Source organism: Prionailurus viverrinus, chromosome C2 (assembly GCF_022837055.1).
Source record: "Prionailurus viverrinus isolate Anna chromosome C2, UM_Priviv_1.0, whole genome shotgun sequence".
Lineage (NCBI taxonomy): Eukaryota > Metazoa > Chordata > Mammalia > Carnivora > Felidae > Prionailurus > Prionailurus viverrinus.
Window position 1 is genome coordinate 36,634,049 of NC_062569.1, and position 19,277 is coordinate 36,653,325.

The 19,277-nt window shown below is 42.0% G+C and overlaps 1 protein-coding gene across 1 annotated transcript in view; it reads left to right on the top strand.

Moving 5' to 3' along the window:
- Positions 1-917: 917 nt before the first annotated feature.
- ZBTB38 (zinc finger and BTB domain containing 38) overlaps positions 918-19,277 on the top strand; it is a 170,999-nt gene continuing 152,639 nt past the window's right edge. The window contains exons 1-2 of the mRNA XM_047874299.1: positions 918-1,168; positions 13,840-14,082. The gene's annotated coding sequence lies outside the window, so the exon portion shown is untranslated. The remainder of the gene's footprint in view (positions 1,169-13,839; positions 14,083-19,277) is intronic.

The window sequence follows — 19,277 nt, forward strand, 5'->3', positions numbered from 1 at the left end:
AGAATTTCGTAAAGTGAGATCATCTGCAGACATGCCAGCAGCCCACATCAGAAATCTGAGAATCCTCAACTCCTTCCTCCCCGTGAGCCTTTATCACCCACTCAGTCCACACTGCCATTGTCACCATTGGTTATTATCACATCTCCCTAGACTACAGCTCGGTCTTCAATGCCCTCCCCTGGGAAACCTTCCCAACCACAACCACAGTGACCTTAATAAAATGAAATTAGGGGTCGCAGTGCACCCCTGTCTGAAAGGGAGAACAGCTTTAAACTGTCAGGGGATGTCGCCATCTCATTAACTCAAAGGTCCTTTTAAGGTCGTTGCTCTGCTCGTTGGGCACTCTTAAGCTCTCGAGGCCCCAGAATTTGGACGCATGGCCCCTCAGCCTGTTCCTAAGCCACACCCCCAAGGCTTTAGCTCCGAAGCTTCTTCCTCCAGGCCATGAGGCGCTGCCCCCCTACATCTGACAGCTCAGAGATATCACAAACCGCTGTAATTGCCTAAATGCAATTTGCAATTGTAACTGACAGAGGTCCCAAGTCCGTTCTAACCCGGGACTCCTCCCCAAGATACAAAGAGCCAGAGCAGCACAGGCGTACACGACTCCCCCGTGGCGCAGAACCAGCAGCTGCAAAGTGAAAACGGAAATGTGCGTGCGCAAAGAGAACAGTAGGCACTACGACTCCCAGAATCCTCCTGACCAAGATTCCGTTTCCCAGAAAGGCCCTCGGGGTCCCCACCCCGGAAATGCGCTCTTTTGCGAAAGCAAAACGTGGGACCAGCCTAGCAGTGGAGAAGGTTTCTGAATGGGTAGAACGGAGCGAAGTTTGTAGAGTGTTTGCCTCCAGAGGTCGTTCGTGAGTCAGAGAAACCCGGACTTTGGAGGGAAAAGACCTGGCCACAGTCCTTCCGCGCTTCTCGGTGCGGTGTGCGGGTTCTTCTGCCGGTCCATCTCATCTTTTGCACTCCCTCCGCCTGCCCTGGCCTTGCCTGTCTGCGGAGGCTACAGACTCTCTGCCCACCCCCGGGCGTCTCTGAAGGTAGAGGCCTATAGCGAGGCAGTCCTGTGTACCCTTGTTCCCTGCATTGCCTGTCTTTCGCCGGGAATTCATACTGGATGGAATTCTTTTAACGACTTTTGAACATTTCTGCAGAATCTTAGTTGGTCAGTATTCCATTACATCTGCATAACGGCATTTTAAGGAATATGCAGTCCGGCTCAGCCTAGTTAAAAGGGACATCGAGGAGAAAATTTTAGTGAAATATATAAAAGACTAATAATCCAAATATAAGTCAATAAGGAAAAGGTAACCCAATTGAAAAGTGGACAAAGAATATGAACAGGCAATTCACAGAACAAGAAATAGTTAACCAAAACAACACATGTTAAGATTTCCAACATTACTAGTAATCGAGAAAACTACAATATAAAACAGCAAGCTGTTTATTTTCACCAAAAAATGCTATCAGATAGTTAAAAAGAGTAATAGGGTTGCTGATGATGTTTCTGACATCAAGCCTGTTCATCGAATTCGATGTTGACGTGAGCGTAAATCGGCACAGTGCTTTTAGTAGGCAATGGGCTATATTTACCAGCCTTAAAACGCCTGCGTTCCCTTTGAGGTGGGGAGGGGCTGACGCAGAGCGGGCGGGGCTACGGGAATAGACGTAGTGGGAGGGACTGGAGGAATGGGCGTTAAGGGGAGGGCATAAAGGACTGGAATGCAAAGGGCGGGATCTGTAGGACCGGGAGTGATTAGAAAGGACTGGGGTTGGCGGAGAGGGAAAGGGACAAAGGCTTGGGGGAACCAAGAGGCACTTGAAAGGATAGGGGGAAGTGAGAACAAATGGCAGTGGGAGGATTAAGGGGGATTAGACACAATGGGAGAAACTTGATGGGGACCCGCAGGGATTAGGAAGGTAAAATAGAAACACCTGGCTTTCAGTGAATTGACCTAGAGCCACTGGCATTACAAGACCTGCTATCATTGAGCAAGGCCGTTGTGGAAGAATGAGGTTTGTTAGCAAACAGGAAATACTGACTTTCAGAGTGCTACTAACTGTGCCTTGCAAGGTTCTTTTACTTCCGCTCCTCTTGGCTCTGTTTTCACATTGTAGTTTGTTTCTAAACGCAACCTGAGATCTTTCAAAACTCCTTAATCTGAAACTTCTGATGGTGAATGGCTTGTATCTTTCCCATGTGATCCTCAGATGCAAAATAGGCATTTCAGCTGCTTCAAGTAGAAAGTTACTGTGTCACTTTTAAAACTTGGAAATGCCCCAAATCCTGGGAAGGCATCAACAATGGGTCTCTCTGTAATAGAATGCAAAAAGTAGGCATAAACGGGTGCAAGTCCCAAGACTCTTCCATTTCTCTCTTGGTTTGAGGCAAGCGTTCTTTTAGCAAATAGAGGGCCCTGTGGTCCCTGGCTTCTTCTGTGGTTCATGCTGTTTTCCACACAGTGAACCACAGGGCAACCCGATAGCAAGAATCGGCAAAGGGACAGGGTTGTAAAGGGCTGAATTTGCAGCCCTAAAAATGCACATATTGAAGCCCTAACACCCAGTACTTTAGAATGTGACTGTATTTGCAGATAGGGCCTTTCAAGAGGTATTTAAGTTAGAATGAGGCCATTTTAGGTGGGCCCTAATCCAGTCTGACTGGTCTCCTTATAAGAATAATAAATTAGGACACAAAAAAGACACACTAGGGATTTGCACGCACAGAGAAAAGGCCATGTGAAGACATGGCAGAAAGCAGCCATCTGCAAACCAAGCAGAGAGGCCTCAGAGGACACCAGCCCTTGCTGACATCTTGATCTTGATCTAACATCCTCCAGAACTGTGAGAGAATTAATTTCTGTTGATTAGACAACCTAGCCTATGTTGTGTTGTGTTATGCCATCCCTAGAAAACTATTACGGGGGCCTTCACAGGTCTGGGAAAATAAAAAATTATTTCAAGTCCTCCAGTTAACTATTACTGGGAACTGTTTAGAAGTGCTTCCTTTGAGCATGGAAGAAGCCCGTTGCTGCACTCCCGTACACATATTTATTTTTTGTTCAGGAAATGTGGAGTCTGCTATTACAGGGCCTGAAAATTCCCAGGGGTGTTGCGGGGTCATCGAGTGCAAGGATCAAGAAAGAATTCTTGAAATGTTATGTGGTGCAACTTAGTTTATTTAAGCAGCACATAGGCAGGACCCATGGGCAGAAAGGACTGCGCTTTTTTGCTGTATGAACCTGGTAGTTATATACTTAGTGCTCAAGGGGGAGGGGACGTGCAGGGAGTGTCAGATCATAAATGTTTGCTTTGAATTTCTACTCCTAAAACCGCTTTTGTAACATTTCTCCAGTGCTTATCATTTGGTTTGGTATTAACTATGAGTGAGATGTACAGACTGTCATGAGGCCCTTTAAGAACGTAGCAGCCAGCACATGTTGGCTCCTTACTGGAACTGTGCGGGCTGTAGATCAGCCAAAAGTGAACATTTCTCTGCTTCTGTCCCTCATCATTTCCCCCCTGGCCAATTTTCGGTCCTTAAATCTTGAAGGTTGTTGAAGGGTGAAGGCCTCCCTCATCTTCTGTGACTTCTTCAGGCTGACAGGGGTCATAGAGATGTCCCAACCTATGGACCAAAATTAGCTCTGTCCCTGCAAGTAACTATTATGGAAGGCTGTTGCTGTAGAGTCCAGAGTGGACATCAGGATGAATTTGTTTCAAGTAGTAAACAAATGCCCGGCCACTTTGTCCAGTCAGTAGCAAACCAATCAATTGCCTATAAAGTGACAGTATGGTCACAGGTTTCTGGGGGAGCCATCCCATTTGGTGAGTATATTGAGCCATGAATCAAGGGTATGGTGTTTTCTGTTCCCAGCATAAATGGTCTTCTGGCTTCGTTGTCCTGTTGTAGTAATAAGCCACATAGATTCATCCCATATTTGGTATCATCCTTCCTGGATGATATCGACAGGAAGGACTGTGTAGTTGGGGAATTTGTTGTTATGAGCCTACCTGTAGGTTGGCATATTCAGTTAAAATTTTAATAGATTTGAGGGTAAGAGAAAGGCATCTTATCGCCTAGAGAGTCACATGTAACATCTATCATAGGCCAGCAAGAAACATTCTTTCTAGTAATAGAAATATCCCTCTATGTGCTAGTGTGCAGGTGATGTATCATATCAGCTACGTATTGATGTAAATAATGCCAATCTGTATCTTGTAAAGTAGAAACCCACCAAGGAAGGCCTGAAGTGGTTGATACGGGCAGTGAGCTACAAATCCAGCATGAATACTGGTTTTGTAGCTCCACGTAATGTTATACCGACTGTAAAAAAGAGTTACCACTTAGGTATGGTGTGTAGATGGCAGGTAAAAGAAAAGAGACCTTCATGTTTTCTTATCTCGTTGTTGAAAAGGAATTTGAGATCTGCTGGTTCACAGGAATATGAGGGCACATCGACCAGTTCATTGTCACTCTCTGTTGAAGGGGTATAAGTTTAATTCAAGAAATATGAGTCTATGTTGAGTGACCTTCTAGTTTTACCGCAGTGGAGTGCTTAAAATGACCCTGTAAGGTCATTTCCATTTAGGAATTTGTTCTCCTGAGTTGTTTGCCTGCCAGTCTATTTTAAATAGACTAGTTCTCTGGGGTTTACTTGTAAAGAATTTTGAATATCCTAGGGTCCAGTTTTGGCAGTACTTTATTAGCGTGTTTGTTAAGAGTTTTATGGACTAATCTAGTGTCTAATGAGAAGTGTAACATTACTTTAGTCTGGGACTGAGGATAAGTCAATGGTAAGGGTCAACCATATATTAATTCAAAAGGGCTTAACCCTAATCTTTCCTGTGGGGTAGTTCTTATTCCTAAGAGACCTATTTGTAAAAGAGTTACCCAGTTTTCTTGTGTTTCTATCCTCATCTTAGTAAGGTATCTTTTAAAATTATGGTTGGCCTTTTCAACTGTGCCTGGTGATTGAGAATGTCAGGCTATATGTAAAAAATATTTAATTTTATGGGTTTGGGCTACCTGTTGAGTTATTTGGGCTGTAAAGGATGGGGCATTGTCACCTTGAAGAGATCAAGGGAGCCCAAACTGGGGACCGATTTCCCTTAATAAAGTCTTTGTTACTTCAGTAGCCTTTTCTGTCTCACATGGGAAGACCTCCATCCATCCAGTAAAGGTGTTTATATAGACTAATGAATATTTATATCCCTTATAAGGTGGCAACTGTAAAATCAATTTGCTAGTCTTCCCCAGGGTATTTTCTACATCTTTGGGCAAGTGTTAAAAAATGAAGGTGGTTATAGTGCACCTTCAAGGTTAACCTGGGCACACACTGCACAAGACTTACATGCATTTTATAAAATGGCTCTTAATCCTATTCCATCAAATAAGGGTTTGGTGAAATTCCATAAAGCTTCTCTTCCCATATGAGTAGCCTGGTGCAATCTTGTTGCTAATTTGCATTGTTTTTCCTTAGGGACAAAGATTTTTCCTTTATCACTTCTTATACCATCCCTCAGCAGTTATAGTAGATTTTCCCCCAAGTGTTCTGTTGTTCCCTTCCATAGTATAAATGGAAACCACAGTGCTTAAGAGATTAGAGACTGGTCTAAGACTCAGAACTAGTTTAGTTCAAGCTGTCACTTGGGCTGCCAAATTGTCTAAATTATTTCCTTTAGATTCTAAATTTGTTCCCTTTGGATGTCCTCTAAGATGCTTTACAGCAGCTTCTTTAGGGAGATGAACTGCCTCTAACAGAGTTACAAATTTAAGTCCATATTTAATAGGGGAGTTATGACTAGTTAATAATCCCTTTTACTTCCAGATGGCACCATATGCATGAAGTGCAAGGAAGGCATACACACACACACACACACACACACACACACACACACTCTTAGACCTTTTTAAAAAATGTTTATTTATTTATTTATTTGTTGAGAGTGTGTACATGAGTAGGGGAGGGGCAGAGAGAGAGAGAGGGAGAGACAGAATCCCAAGCAGGCTCTGTGCTGACAGCAGCGAGCACCATATGGGGCTCCAACTCACATGAACTGTGACATCCTGACCTGAGCCGAAACCAAGAGTCAGACGCTTAACCAACTGAGCCACCCAAGCGCCCCAACTCTTAGGCCTTTAGCTAACTGAAGAGCTTGCATGAGAACTATCAGTTCTGCCTTTTGAGCTGAAGCATTGGTTGGTAACAGGTTGGCTTCAGTAGCTTTCATGAAACTAACAATTACATACCCAGCTTTACTTTGTCCTTCTTACGTAAAACTACTGTCGTCTATAAACCACCTGTCTGTGGCTTGATCTTTTAGATCCTGACGTAGCTGGAATAGACTAATTCTATTGCCTCTTTACAGTCATGTTCAGGCAGAGTAGTAGCATGGCCTCGTCCAGGCATGAGGAATGCCGGATTTAGGGTTTGACAGGTTTGAGAACAGTACTGGGGGAATCTAAAGTATAGTTTGATCTTTAGTCATCACCCTGTCGTTCACTGATGTCCTTTAGTTTCTAAAGGACAGTGATAAGAAGTCATCACTGTCAATGGCCATCCCATTGAAAGTTTAGATGCTTCTACTAGCAATGCAGTGGCTGCTACTGCTCAGAGACATGCTGGCCATCCTTGGGCTGTACTTTCAATGGCATCCTATAGGTCTCAATTCATGCCCGTAGTTTTTGTGTTAGTACTCCTAGGGCTTGGCCCTGTTTTTCAACAATGAATAGGGTAAATGGGTTTTTCTAAGTTTGGTAGAGCCAGGGCCTGGCCAAAGATAGTTTAGTTTTTAGTTGTTGAAAGGCCCCCTGTTGTTCTTTGTCCCATTTTAAAGGCTCTTATTTGGCCCCCTAGTGGCCTTATATTGAGATTTAGCAAAGACTCCAAACCCTGGAATCCATAGGTGGCAAAATCCAGCCATTCCTAAAAAGGTTTGGAGTCGTTTTTTCTTGTGGCAGGAGGTCCCAATTCTATTATAGCTCTTTTTCTCTCAATTGACAGGGAATGATCTCCAGGAGTTAATTCATATCCTAAGTATTGTACTTTCTGTTTAGAAATTTAGAAATTAGAAATTAGAATTAGAAATTAGAATTTCAGCCTTTTAGGTGATACTCAGTATCCTCTCTCTCCAAGAAAGTTTAGTACACAATAGAATTATAGCCCAAGGCCCCTTTTGTGGGGCTGCCTATTAAAATTTCATCAACATATTGTGATATTGTTCCTTGAGGCAATGCAAGATATCTAAATTCTCTACTGAGTGCCTTGCCAAACAAATGGGGACTATCTGTAAATCCCCATGGAAGGACTGTCCATGTAAGCTGCCATGCTTGTTCTCCTAAAGGAGTCCATTCAAAGGCAAATAGAGTCTGGGCCTCTTCTCTTAAGGGGATACAAAAGAAGGCATCCTTTAAATCAAGCACTGTAAACCATTCTGTATTGCCCAGAATTTGAGTCAATAATAGTATAAAGGTTTGGTACTATAGGGTGAATAGGGACTCTACTGCTTAGTTTATTGCTTTGAGGTCTTGTACCATTCTGTACTCACCATTAAGTTTCTTAACAGGCAAAATGGGAGTATTAAAAGGGGATAAACAAAGTTTAAGAATTCCGTATTTAAGAAATTTACCTGTAAGTGGTTGGAGTCTAGCTCCGGCTTCTCTCTTAAGAGGATATTGTTTTTTTGTGTGGAATAATAGCAAGATCCTTTAGACCTACTTTGATGGCATGGACCCATATTGCCTTCCCTGGGATGTCACAATTCCATGCTTGTGGGTCTACTTGCTCCCAGACATTAGGGGGAATTCCAGGATGAATGCCTGGTTTTTCTTCAGCCCTCAGGGAAAAGAGACCATCCTCCTACCCAGTTAGTTTGAACTAGCTTCCCAACTTAATTAAACATGAAATCCCTTCCCAGTAGGGAAGTGAGACAGGAAGGGAGAACCGGAAAAGAGTGGGTAATTAATTGGTCTTCATATTTACAAGTTAAAGGAAAAGTTACTTGGCATGATTTAGGTTCTGCTTCTATTCCGGTAATTTTATGTTTAGAAAGACAGGTCAGGCAAGAGTGCTGAACAAGGGGAGAGTAAGTGGTTTCCGTATCAATAAGAAAATCAGTGAACTTACCTCCCACGTCCTGGGTAATCCAGGGCTTAGCCACCTTGATGTTCAGGCAAGCCAGACCAGCCTCAGCCCCATAATGCCATCTGTTCAGGTGGTTGCTCTCAGGCTGGGAAATGAGTTCCTGTCTTCCCCTCTCTCTGGAGATAAAGACAGTCCCTTTTCCAGTGTCCCTCTGCTTTGCAAGTGGGATTGGCCCCCGCAGAGAGCATTTATTCAGACATTCTTTACTCCAGTGTCCAGTTTGGCCACACCTATAGTATGAGGTCTTACCTGAACTTCTGTCTGAGACCGGTTTCTTCTGCTGCCCCTGGTTAGCCTGGCGTTGTTGGGGATCCACAGTAATGGCAGCCAATATTTGAACCTTCATTCTACTCTGTTATTTTAGCCCTGCGGTCCTTCTCCTGTTTTAAAGACATATCTCTGTTTTTAAAGACTCCAGTGGCCGCTTCCAGCAGCCACTGGGTTGGAGTTTGAGGGCCTAGGGCCATCTTTGCCAGTTTACAGTGAATGGTGCTGACTGGCTCATAAAATGCTTATTTAGCATAGCCATCCCTTCTGGTGTGTTTGCGTCTAAATCTGTGTATTTATAAGTTGCTTCTATTAAACACCCCTGAAATAAGGCTGGATTTTCAGCATTTGCCTTGGTCACTTCCTTAATTTTATCAGAATTGACAGGTGTAGAAAATCCTCTTTACACTCCCTCCAATAAATAGGTGACCATATAGTCTTGTCTTTCCCTGCCAGGTCTGTCCTCTTGGTAGTTCCAGTAAGACTCAACATTAGGAACAACCTCTCCTCCTGCTGGATAATGGTTTCTACCCCTAGTTGCCAACTCATCTGCAAATTCCTTTTTTTTTTTTTTTATGTTTATTTATTTTTGAGAGAGAGAGAGAGAGCATGAGTGGGAGAGCAGCAGAGTTAGAGAGGAACAGAGGATCAGGAAGCAGGCTCTGTACTGACAGCAGAGAACCCAACGTGGGGCTCAAACTCAGGAACTGTAAGATCATGACCTGAGCAGAAGTTGGATGCTTAACCAACTGAGTCACCCATGTGCCCCTCATCTACAAATTCTTGTGCCCCAGTTCAAGTCCAGGCCTTTACTTCTGGGGTACAGCAATGTGTTAGAATAATATAGATATCCTTCCAGGTTAAATCAAACGTTAGAGACACCTGGTGAAATCCTTCTATAAACTTGGATGGATCCTCTGAGTATCATCCTAGCTTTGGTTTTATTTGAGCCAGATTTGACATGGAAAATGGAACATGTACCTTAATTGTGCTAATTTCCTCCTTTGCTACTTTCTGAAGTGGATACAATCCTTCCTTAGTCTGAGTGTTTGGTAAGTATGATGTTCTGTTTCTAGTTTATGTCCCACTGAACTAGGAGTAGAAGGCTCCAAAGGTTTATGTGGAGCGGGAATTACTAGGGGACTTACAGGCTCATTTTCACTTTTTCTTCTGCTCATTGATTTTCTTGTTTGTCTGACCGAGTTGGTTTCTTTGATTATGGTGGTCTTTTTAAACAATCATTGTCTGAAATATCTAAAGGTGGGGAGCCTGGAATCTTGCCAGACACATCCTACAAGTCTTCTTAGATTAAGATCCTGACTCAGTGCCATAAAGACCTGGATGTAGGGTATTTTGGTTCATTTTCCCTGTTGCCTGAAAAAAAAGGCAAATTGATAAATAGTATTGAAGCTTAAGGACCTGTTAATGGGCCATTTTTCATCATCATCCAAAGAATACTAAAGCCAGACATTTTTGTAGAAAAAAGATGAAGCACTTCTTCTTTAAATCCTGTTGTCCAAATTGACTCCAGTGTGCTATGAGATGGCCCAAAGGGGAATCCCCTGGGACTGAGGAAGTTGATTCCGTAGTTAATCCCTATAAAACGAGGAGACCGCATAACTAAAACCATTGCCAAAATCCCCCTCAACTTCCAAATGGCATCCCACCAGGAATATTGCTGAAGGTATCTGGGGTTCAGAGTGCTGAGAGGCGTCCCTCATTCCTAAACCTCTGACACCTTTGTACTACCTGAGAAGCGATGTCAACCTCCCTTTGCTTTCCAGTTGCATTCTGGACTACAGTGGGTGCTGGTGAATGGACTGAGATGCTACAGACACCGGGTCTGTCTCCATTTTGAAGAAGTCAATATATTTGGCGATCAATAATAACCTTTGTAAGCCTCTAGGTCTGGTATTAATGGATGGGGTTTTCATGATGTATTAAGCATCATATATCTCAGCTGGAAGTGTTTTCAATCTGAGAGCAGGACCAAGAATGTCAGATAGCCCTTGAGTAAGGACAGATGAGAGACCTGAAAAAAATAAAAGCATGGAGTTCCTATCGAATCCAGGCAATTTACTCAGAATCTCTGTTTACAGTCCAGCTCCCCATTGGGTAGTTCTGACTGGTCCCTTTTGAGAAGTACATGGTCAGACATATCTTGGATTTTATGCTAATCGAGGGATCACACTGGGTTATATAGGTAGAAACCTTATGCGGGAGTTTTGAGATTGGTGGCCATCCTAAACCTGACGATAATATATGCATCAAAATAACAGGAAAAATAAGGAGAGTCTGATTTCTTTAAAAAAAAATTTTTTTTTAACGTTTATTTATTTTTGAGACAGAGAAAGATAGAGCATGAACAGGGGAGGGTCAGAGAGAGAGGGAGACACAGAATCTGAAATAGGCTCCAGGCTCTGAGCTGTCAGCACAGAACACGACGCGGGGCTCGAACTCACGGACCGCGAGATCATGACCTGAGCCGAAGTTGGCCGCTTAACCGACTGAGCCACCCAGGCACCCCAAGGAGAGTCTGATTTCTGAGACCAAAACCATTACAGCCAAAGTAATAATGTCTAGCTGGGTGGCAGGAGTCCATCCCTTTCCATAGTGTGGCCGCGGGCAAGAGGTTTTCTCCTAAGCACTCAAGCAAGACTCATTCCCAAGGGTCATACTATTCAGGACATTTCCAGAAAAGAACAAGTAAGAAGTAGAGGCTGGAGAAGTAAAAGAGACTTACCAAGTTGCACAGAAGCTCTTGTATTCATTCCATAATCCCTGCACAGGCCACCAAAAATGTTATGGGGTTGTTGAGTGCAATGGTCAAGGTAGAATTCTTGAGACATTGTATGGTGCAACTTAGTAAACTTATTTAAGGAAGACAGGGGAATAGACCCATGGGCAGCTGGTGGTTATATGCATAGTGCTCAAGGGGGAGGAGATGTGCAGGGAGTATTAGATCATAAATTTTTATTTGAATTTCTACTAATAAAGCTACTTTTGTAGGACTTCTCTGGTGCTTATCATTCAGTTGGGTATTAACTATCAGTGAAATATACAGGCAATCATGAGACCCTTTAAGAATGTAGCAACTAGCACATATTTGATCCTTATTGGAACTACGCAGTCTACAGATAGACTTCTGAGCTAAATGCGCACATTTTTCTGCTTCTGTCCCTCATCAGGTGGAGCCAGTTACCAATCATAAATTGGTAAGGAAAAGTAGGGATGTCTGGCCAGTCTGGCTGTATCTCTCAGCATGTCTTCTAACTGCTCAAAGATTTAGTCCTTGGCTTTGTAGATTCAAAAACTTTTTCAGTTCAGGTCCAAGTAAATTATTTCCACACTGGCTCTAAAAATCAACTGAAATTTTAGCTTAATAACGAGAGCTATAGGGGCGCCTGGGTGGCTCAGTCGGTTAAGCGTCCAACTTCGGCTCAGGTCATGATCTCGCGGTCCATGAGTTCGAGCCCCGCATCGGGCTCTGTGTTGACAGCTCAGAGCCTGGAGCCTGTTTCAGATTGTGTGTCTCCCTCTCTCTCTCTGACCCTCCCCTATTCATGCTCTGTCTCTCTCTGTCTCAAAAAAAAATAAACATTAAAAAAAATTTTTTTAAAATAATGAGACCTATATTTTTCAAAAAAAAACAACAACAACCCAGAAATATTCATGGTAGATTAGTCCTAAACAATCTTTTCCCATGAAGAAGAGCTAAATGGGGGGAGGGAGGGGGGAGAAGAGCTAAGTGGAGACAAAAAATTCTTGCCTGAAATGACCCTTGTTCTTTAGAACTCAACTGAAAGGTCACTTCCTTGGGAGAGTTTTCCTTGACCTTGCTAGGAAGTATTGGAGCCCCTGCTCTGAGGTCCTAAGGAATCTTGTGTTAGAAAATCCAACTTGTGGTATTTTTCATGAGTTGTTTATAAGCCTGTATTTCCCATTAGACAATGAGCTCCAAGAGAAAAGAGGTTGTGTCTTATCACTGATTTATCTTCAGTAGTATTTGGACTACAGTATGTGCTCAGAAAAACAAACAAGCAAAAAACCCTAGGGAATGAATTTATTAATTAAATTATGCTATCACATGTTTCTTCTATGGGATCTGCCTTCCAAATGGACAATGAGACCAGTCAGTCATCTCCCCATCTGCACAGTTTTGGAGACACAATGATAAAACTTCCTCCTTGGCTTTTCCTTTTCTAGTCTTTTTAAGGATAGTCACTCTTCTATCCTATACCCTTTTTCATTTGATTTTACAAATGGTCTTTTTCATGGTTTTATTTACAATGAGACCCCTTATTTTTATCATTAAACCACAACATAGGATGAATAAGTTCTGGAAAAGTCTTCTAGAAGCAACATGTCCCCTGTAGACTATGATCCTTGTGGACTACATCTCCTGATTCGGTCTCCAGATGTTTAACCCATCTCACTTTTGGGTTTACTCACCTCTGTCCACTGACTGTTCTCCCTAGGCACACTGACCTGGTTGTCATACTCCACATTCCCAATTCTTCATGGCTAGATTAGGGATTTGAGTGCATCATATAGATTGATGGGTATAAGTTAAACACAGGATATAGATAAATATTGAGTCTTTGAATTCCAGGAACTTGAATTCAATTTTTAGAGGTCAAAAACAAAAAGTAAATCCGAAATTCAAGAAGCCAAGTGCAGAACAGCCAAGGGTCTCATGTTTCCTATTAGGGCAGGACTAGAGGTCTGAGTATAGATGAGCCTGAGCCTAAAGAAGTGGATGGTGACATGGTCTTGATGAGCTAAAAGAAAGAAAGGAGGGGGAGATAACGAGATTAGAGAAAGGGTAAGGAAGTAGGTGATGGCTTTTTCCCCTGGAAAGTTCTTTGGTCCCTGCTATTCCAAAGAAACTAGCCAAACTTAGCAGACTCAAGTTTTAACATTGCCTTTTCTTTATATAGTATCTACCCAAATTCCAGTTTGTTGTTCAATGTACCTCCTGCATGCTGGTGAATGTTAGAGTCCATGAAGGCATGCGCACTGCTATATCTTCAATACTATCCCTAGAACAGTGGGGCTCGACAAGTGTTTTCTGAATGGATCAATAGGTGTATGTACAGGTAGGTGGTTGTATGTACGAGTCTGTATTGGTTCACTGTGCAGTGCCTGCTCCTACTTCCCACAGCAATTTGTGACTCTGTGATAGGCCCATTTCTCCATCCACCTGCCCTCTTACAGCTCTAAAGGCCCTTAGTCCTTTGGTTCAAATGCCTTAGCTTTGCAGACAAGCTACTTATTAACTAAACCGTTGCACCACTTGTTCTTATAGCCTTAAATTAATTTGGGTTAATTCTTAACTGTTTCCTTTCTGTACATATGTCATTTAAAGGTTTGCCTTTATCTGATTTTCCCCAATTTCCTGTGCATTTGTGGTTTCCTACAGGAGCTCTCCACCAGAGGCCTCAGGCAGCCACACCAAACGAGTGTGGGCATGTAAGTTTTCTAGGAGGACTCCAGCTGCTCTGGGCCTCATTCAACTGGTGTCCATCCCAACATTCCCACTGAAGGCTATTTGTGCTAGAGGAGGAAGAACGCCCTCTCCAGAGCCAGTTCTTGGGGGGAAAAGAAGGATTGTTGATATAGCCAGAGCCCACAAGGAAGAAAGATTATTCTGCAGCAGCTAAAGGTGGGTAACATGCTTTTTCTCCAGTTCAGTAGGAGCAGTCCATGTTTGCTTTCTTTCCCATGAATTTCATTAGTGTGTTTTCATCCCGAGTGATCTTTGGAATAAACAGGAAGGAATGATTTTAAACCTATAGAATAATCTTTCTGGGGAACCAAGAGTTTTTCCACCATTGACTCTAGCAATATCTAGCACAGTGCCTGACATGTAGATGTTCAATAAATGTTTGATGCAGGAAGGAAAGAACAGAAGGAGGGCAGGAGAGAAAGAGAGAAGAAGGGATTGGAGAATGGGCACAGCTGGAAAGAATGTTCATGTATTTGTCAGAAATAATGTGATGATAACATAGTTGTGTTTTGAAAGCTAATTAAGTGCACTATCACTGATACCTACAATCAATAAAACAAATTAAGTCACTTTGCAAAAGGAAGGGTGTATATATAAAGATAAAGTATTAGTATAAACCAGAATAACAACAAAGGTACTCTTTGGAGCTTATGAAGAAAGATAACATCAGTGATTACAGTTTAAGATAAATTCAAAACTCTAATGCAACAGCCATTTGTTCTGTCTATACCAATTTTCAAAACGAATGAAAACCAACAAGAACTTTATCTATGGATAAATGCAGGCTGATCATGGAGTGATAGAACTGACTGCAACCGGTTGGTTTGGTATTTAGAAAAGGTCAACTAATCAGAGACGGTGCACTGAGGAAATTTACAAATATCTAAGCTTCCTGCTGTTGAGAGGAATTAACCACACAGTAATTCAGCAAACGCTCAAAAGCATTTAATTATGTGTCAAGGAAAAACATCTCAGTGCAGGGGGAGGTGAAAAGATTAAGGAAATTAGCGTTTTTTAAAAGTATCAGTCTTTCATTTATTGAGATCATACTGGCTACACAGTTCAGGTCCAGCAAGCCAACTCTAGATGACACATACCTTGCAAAAGAACACATCAGCATGATGGAGCTAGAAGGGAATAATAAGACATAATTTTTATAAAATCAAGATCTCTTAACTAAGGGATTGTTTCTTCAGTAAGTCAAATTGTAACATATGTTAAGGTTCTCAATGTTAGGAAAAGCCATAATTATTTTATATTATTTTAATTTGGGGAAAATAAAACACAACCTAGGAGAAAATCCAAAAACATCTCTAAAACAAATTCCGAGAGACTTTCTTTTGACCAGCTTTGCAAAGATTGTGTCAATGGGGTGTCTAATTTGGTTTGAAAGGTTTGTCAGAGTGATTTAGACCATCATGGTCGGCACGATTGTATTATAAAAGAAAACTGTTGGTAATGTGACTAGCAGAAACAAGAAACAAAAAAACAAAAACAAAAAACAAAACAAAACAAAACAAAACAAAAAACCCATGGACCTTATTGCTGTGAGTTGTTCCCAAAGTTATAATAATATAATTCCACTTTTACCTGTGCAATAAATTTCACCTCTGAAACTGATTATTTCAAGAGTTGAGTAAGTCCCAAACTTTAGCCAGTGATAATTTTTGCCCTACCTTTTACAAGTTGTACTACCACTGACATGTTTTTTCTTTAAGTCAAATTAGGCTGGTTTTTTTGTTTGTTTGTTTTTAAGTAATCTGTTTACCCAACATGGGACTTGAACTCACAATCCCAAGACTAAGAGTCGCATACTCTACTGACTAAGCCAGCCAGGCACCTCAAGTCAAATTAGCTTTTTAACTTAAATATATTTAAAAGGAAACTTAGTGGATGTTACCACCTAAAATCATCTCAGGCATTCTTTGGAAAATACTTCCATCATGTGATGATGAGGAGGAGAAGGAGGAGGATGATTAATAATAATAGTAATAATAATAATAATAATAATAATAATGAGAAGAAGAAGGAGAAGTTAAAGACTGTTTCCAAACTAATTCTGTGAAATAGAGACATATTGGTAGAGAAGAAATCAGAATCCTTAGAGCTCATGGGAAAATGTTAGGGTAAATCATATGCTCAGATTACAGTTTGTTCTTTGAAGCTTTATGTAAGAAGCAAGTTAATATTTACATGGCATTGAACTTCAAAGTCCAGGAAATAATAAGGAGGAAAAGAGAGTGAGAGAAAAACAGTTTGTGTCACTTCCTTGCTCCTCCTTACCCTGTGGCAAGGCCCCAAGGGGGCAGCAGGACACAACCACTGGAGGGAACCAAAACAGTGGGGTTGGGTCTTATCTTTCCAGAGTTCAATAGTTTTTTATTAAGTTATAAAAATTTATTATGCTAAGATACAAGTGCTCTGTTTCCCGACTCACATGGTGACTATTATTGATAGAGTCTCATTATGTCTTTAAATAATCATCTTTCCTTGGTGTGAAATTCTTTCCCTTACTTTTTTGTAGGGATGTGATCTCTGATTATGTTGTGTGTCTTTGCCATGATACTCTTGGTTTATAGAAGAGAGTGCTGTTATTATAACATGGTAGGACATTATTTATGTGTCCAGTACAATGAACATCATCAATATTTTCCAGTACTTCCTTTCTGAATCTTCCTCTTATTGGGGGGTTTTCACTTATTCCTGACTTTTAAGTTAGACCAGCCTCATCCACAATACCAGCAGGGTGGACAAGGGGTGGGCCCCGTATCAGACACCGTTCCGGGCTTGCTTCAAAGGGAGTCATCATGCCTGAAGCAGTAGTAAACCAGTGCCTATCTGGAGGGGAGCCACTGCTTGCATTTTAAAATTCTGGTCATGTGGTATATTGAGATTGCATGTATTTAGATACATTTAGAAATGTTGAGTCCCATAAAAGATCCTTTGAAGTCAGGCTCCATTGTTTGGCAGCCCTGTGTGTTCTTAAAAGAGTATCTGGAAGACAGAAAAGGAAGCTGGAGAGAAACTTCCTTCAAATGAAAAGACAGCATGAGAATTTTTAAAGTTAACTACCTGCTCCTTCGAGGAGGAGGACCATAATTTTCCATCCCTTAACTGTGGGATATACACGTTGACTTCCTTCCAAAGAGTACAGTACGGAAGGGAGGCGAGGAGAAAACTCAACAGAGGAGAAAACTGACAAGCATGACTTTAACCTGGCTAGCCCATGTCCAGTACGTACCTTGATAGGATATGAATGAAAATAGCACTTTACCTCTATGGTCTTCCTCCCCAAAACCTATAATCCCAGTTTAATCACGAGAAAAACATCAGACAAACCCCAGTGGTAGGAAATGCTATAAATAATTGATCAGTATTCCTCAAAACTGCCCAAGTCTTCACAAACAAGAAAAATATAAGAAGCTCTCACAGCCCAGGGGAGCCTAAGGAGACATTACAACTAAGTGTAATGTGTTACCCTGGATGCTTTCCTAGAACAACAACCAAAAAAGGACATTATTGAAAAACCAAGGAAATCTGAGTATGGACTTTAGTTAAAAATGTTGTAACCGTTTTGATTCACTGGTTATGACAAACGCACCATACTAACGTAAGGCATTACCAATAGGGGAGACTTGGGTGTTGGGTATATGAGAATTCTCTCTTCCATCTTCTCAAATTTCCTCTAAACCTAAAACTAAAATTAAAAGTTTATTTAAAAAAAAAAAAAAGCTAACTTACAGAGAAACCACTCTTTGGAAAACTACTGAGAGTCTTCATGACTCTCAATATTTCCTAAATATCTTAGGGAAAACTTCTGGTGGTTCTTGCCCTAAGATAATGGGGACACGTTCTTGTTGTACAGTCTAGTGCTTGAAGGTACTTCAAGAGGGGAATCCAGAAGGAAAGGCAGGGATAAATAATTTAAGATACACATTCATTCATTCATTCATTCATTCATTCACCCATACCCCTGCACTGAGAGAGTGATACCCATCCCCTTGGTTCAGCTCTTCCTGGTCTCCTTCATGGACTTCTTTGTATCTGTCCATCCTTAAAGTTGGTATTTCTCTTATACACTCATGTACCTATTATCCTACATTTCTGCATTCTTGGCTTTATATATCATTCATTTGCCAATAATTCTCTGATGTGTAAATGGATCTACCTGTCCAAAGATGTCCCCACTTAGGTGTCCCACATGCACAACATGCAGCAGTACGTAGTGCTCCTGAAAACTTGCTGAACCCATTGTTTTTCTTTTAATCTTTAATGTTTATTTATTTTTGAGAGAGAGAGAGAGCATGAGCCAGGGAGGGGCAGAGAGAGAGGGAGACAGAATCTGAAGCAGGCTCCAGGCTCTGAGCTGTCAGCACAGAGCCCAACGCAGGGCTCAAACTCACAAACTGTGAGATCATGACCTGAGCTGGAGTTGGATGCTTAACTGACTGAGCCACCCACCCACCCCTCTTTTAATCCTTCTCTTTGTGAATGATGCCACCACCCTGTCAGCCACTCAGATCAGGAACTCACCCTGTGCGAGCTATCCCACGAAGCCCCTTAGTTACCAAATTGTCCAGATTCTACCTCCTGAATTTTTCTCAGAGCTGAGGCCTTCTCTCCAACCTCAGAGCTTCAGTCCAGCTTCTCATTATGCCTCCTCCCAGAGACAGCTTATTCCCTAGCTGAACTCCTATCTCCAGCCCCATCCACCCCTGCCCCTGCCCACAGAGCTGACCACACTACCACCCTGCCAACAACCCTCCACGGTTCCCTAGCACCCTGGAATAAAGGCCAGGCCATCAGCCCTGCATACAAGTCTTCACAGATTGCCTCCTCCTGTCATTTCACCTCATCTGCCACTTCCCAAACTCACCTCCTGCTCCTATGATACTACTGGGGATCCCTTCTCCTGATTTCTTCCCATGTCCTCCTCCTACTTCACTAGTCAACCCAAACTCTCTTTGGAAATGTTCTCTGAGCCTTCAAGCCCACGGCACCCTCCAGGGCTCCTCCTTCGTGTTCTGGGTTCCCCTCCCAGTCCCAACCCCTTTCCCCAACCCACACCACCTCCGCTGCGTATAACTCAGGCATTACATTCAGTCATTCATTCAGTAATTGGCTTGTCTAAATTCTAAAACTACAGCAGTGAACAAAACAGAATTTTAAAAACCCTGCCTTGGAGCTTCTAGTTGTTTTGTCTTTGATTTTCCTGGCTCTCCCTTGGAACTCTTTGAAGGTGGGAAATGCTTTTATATGCATCTTAAGTGCTTAGCATAGTATCTAACACATAATTGGTGTTCAAAAAGTACAGATGAATACAAGAATGAAGACCCCCGGTTTTGTTCCTC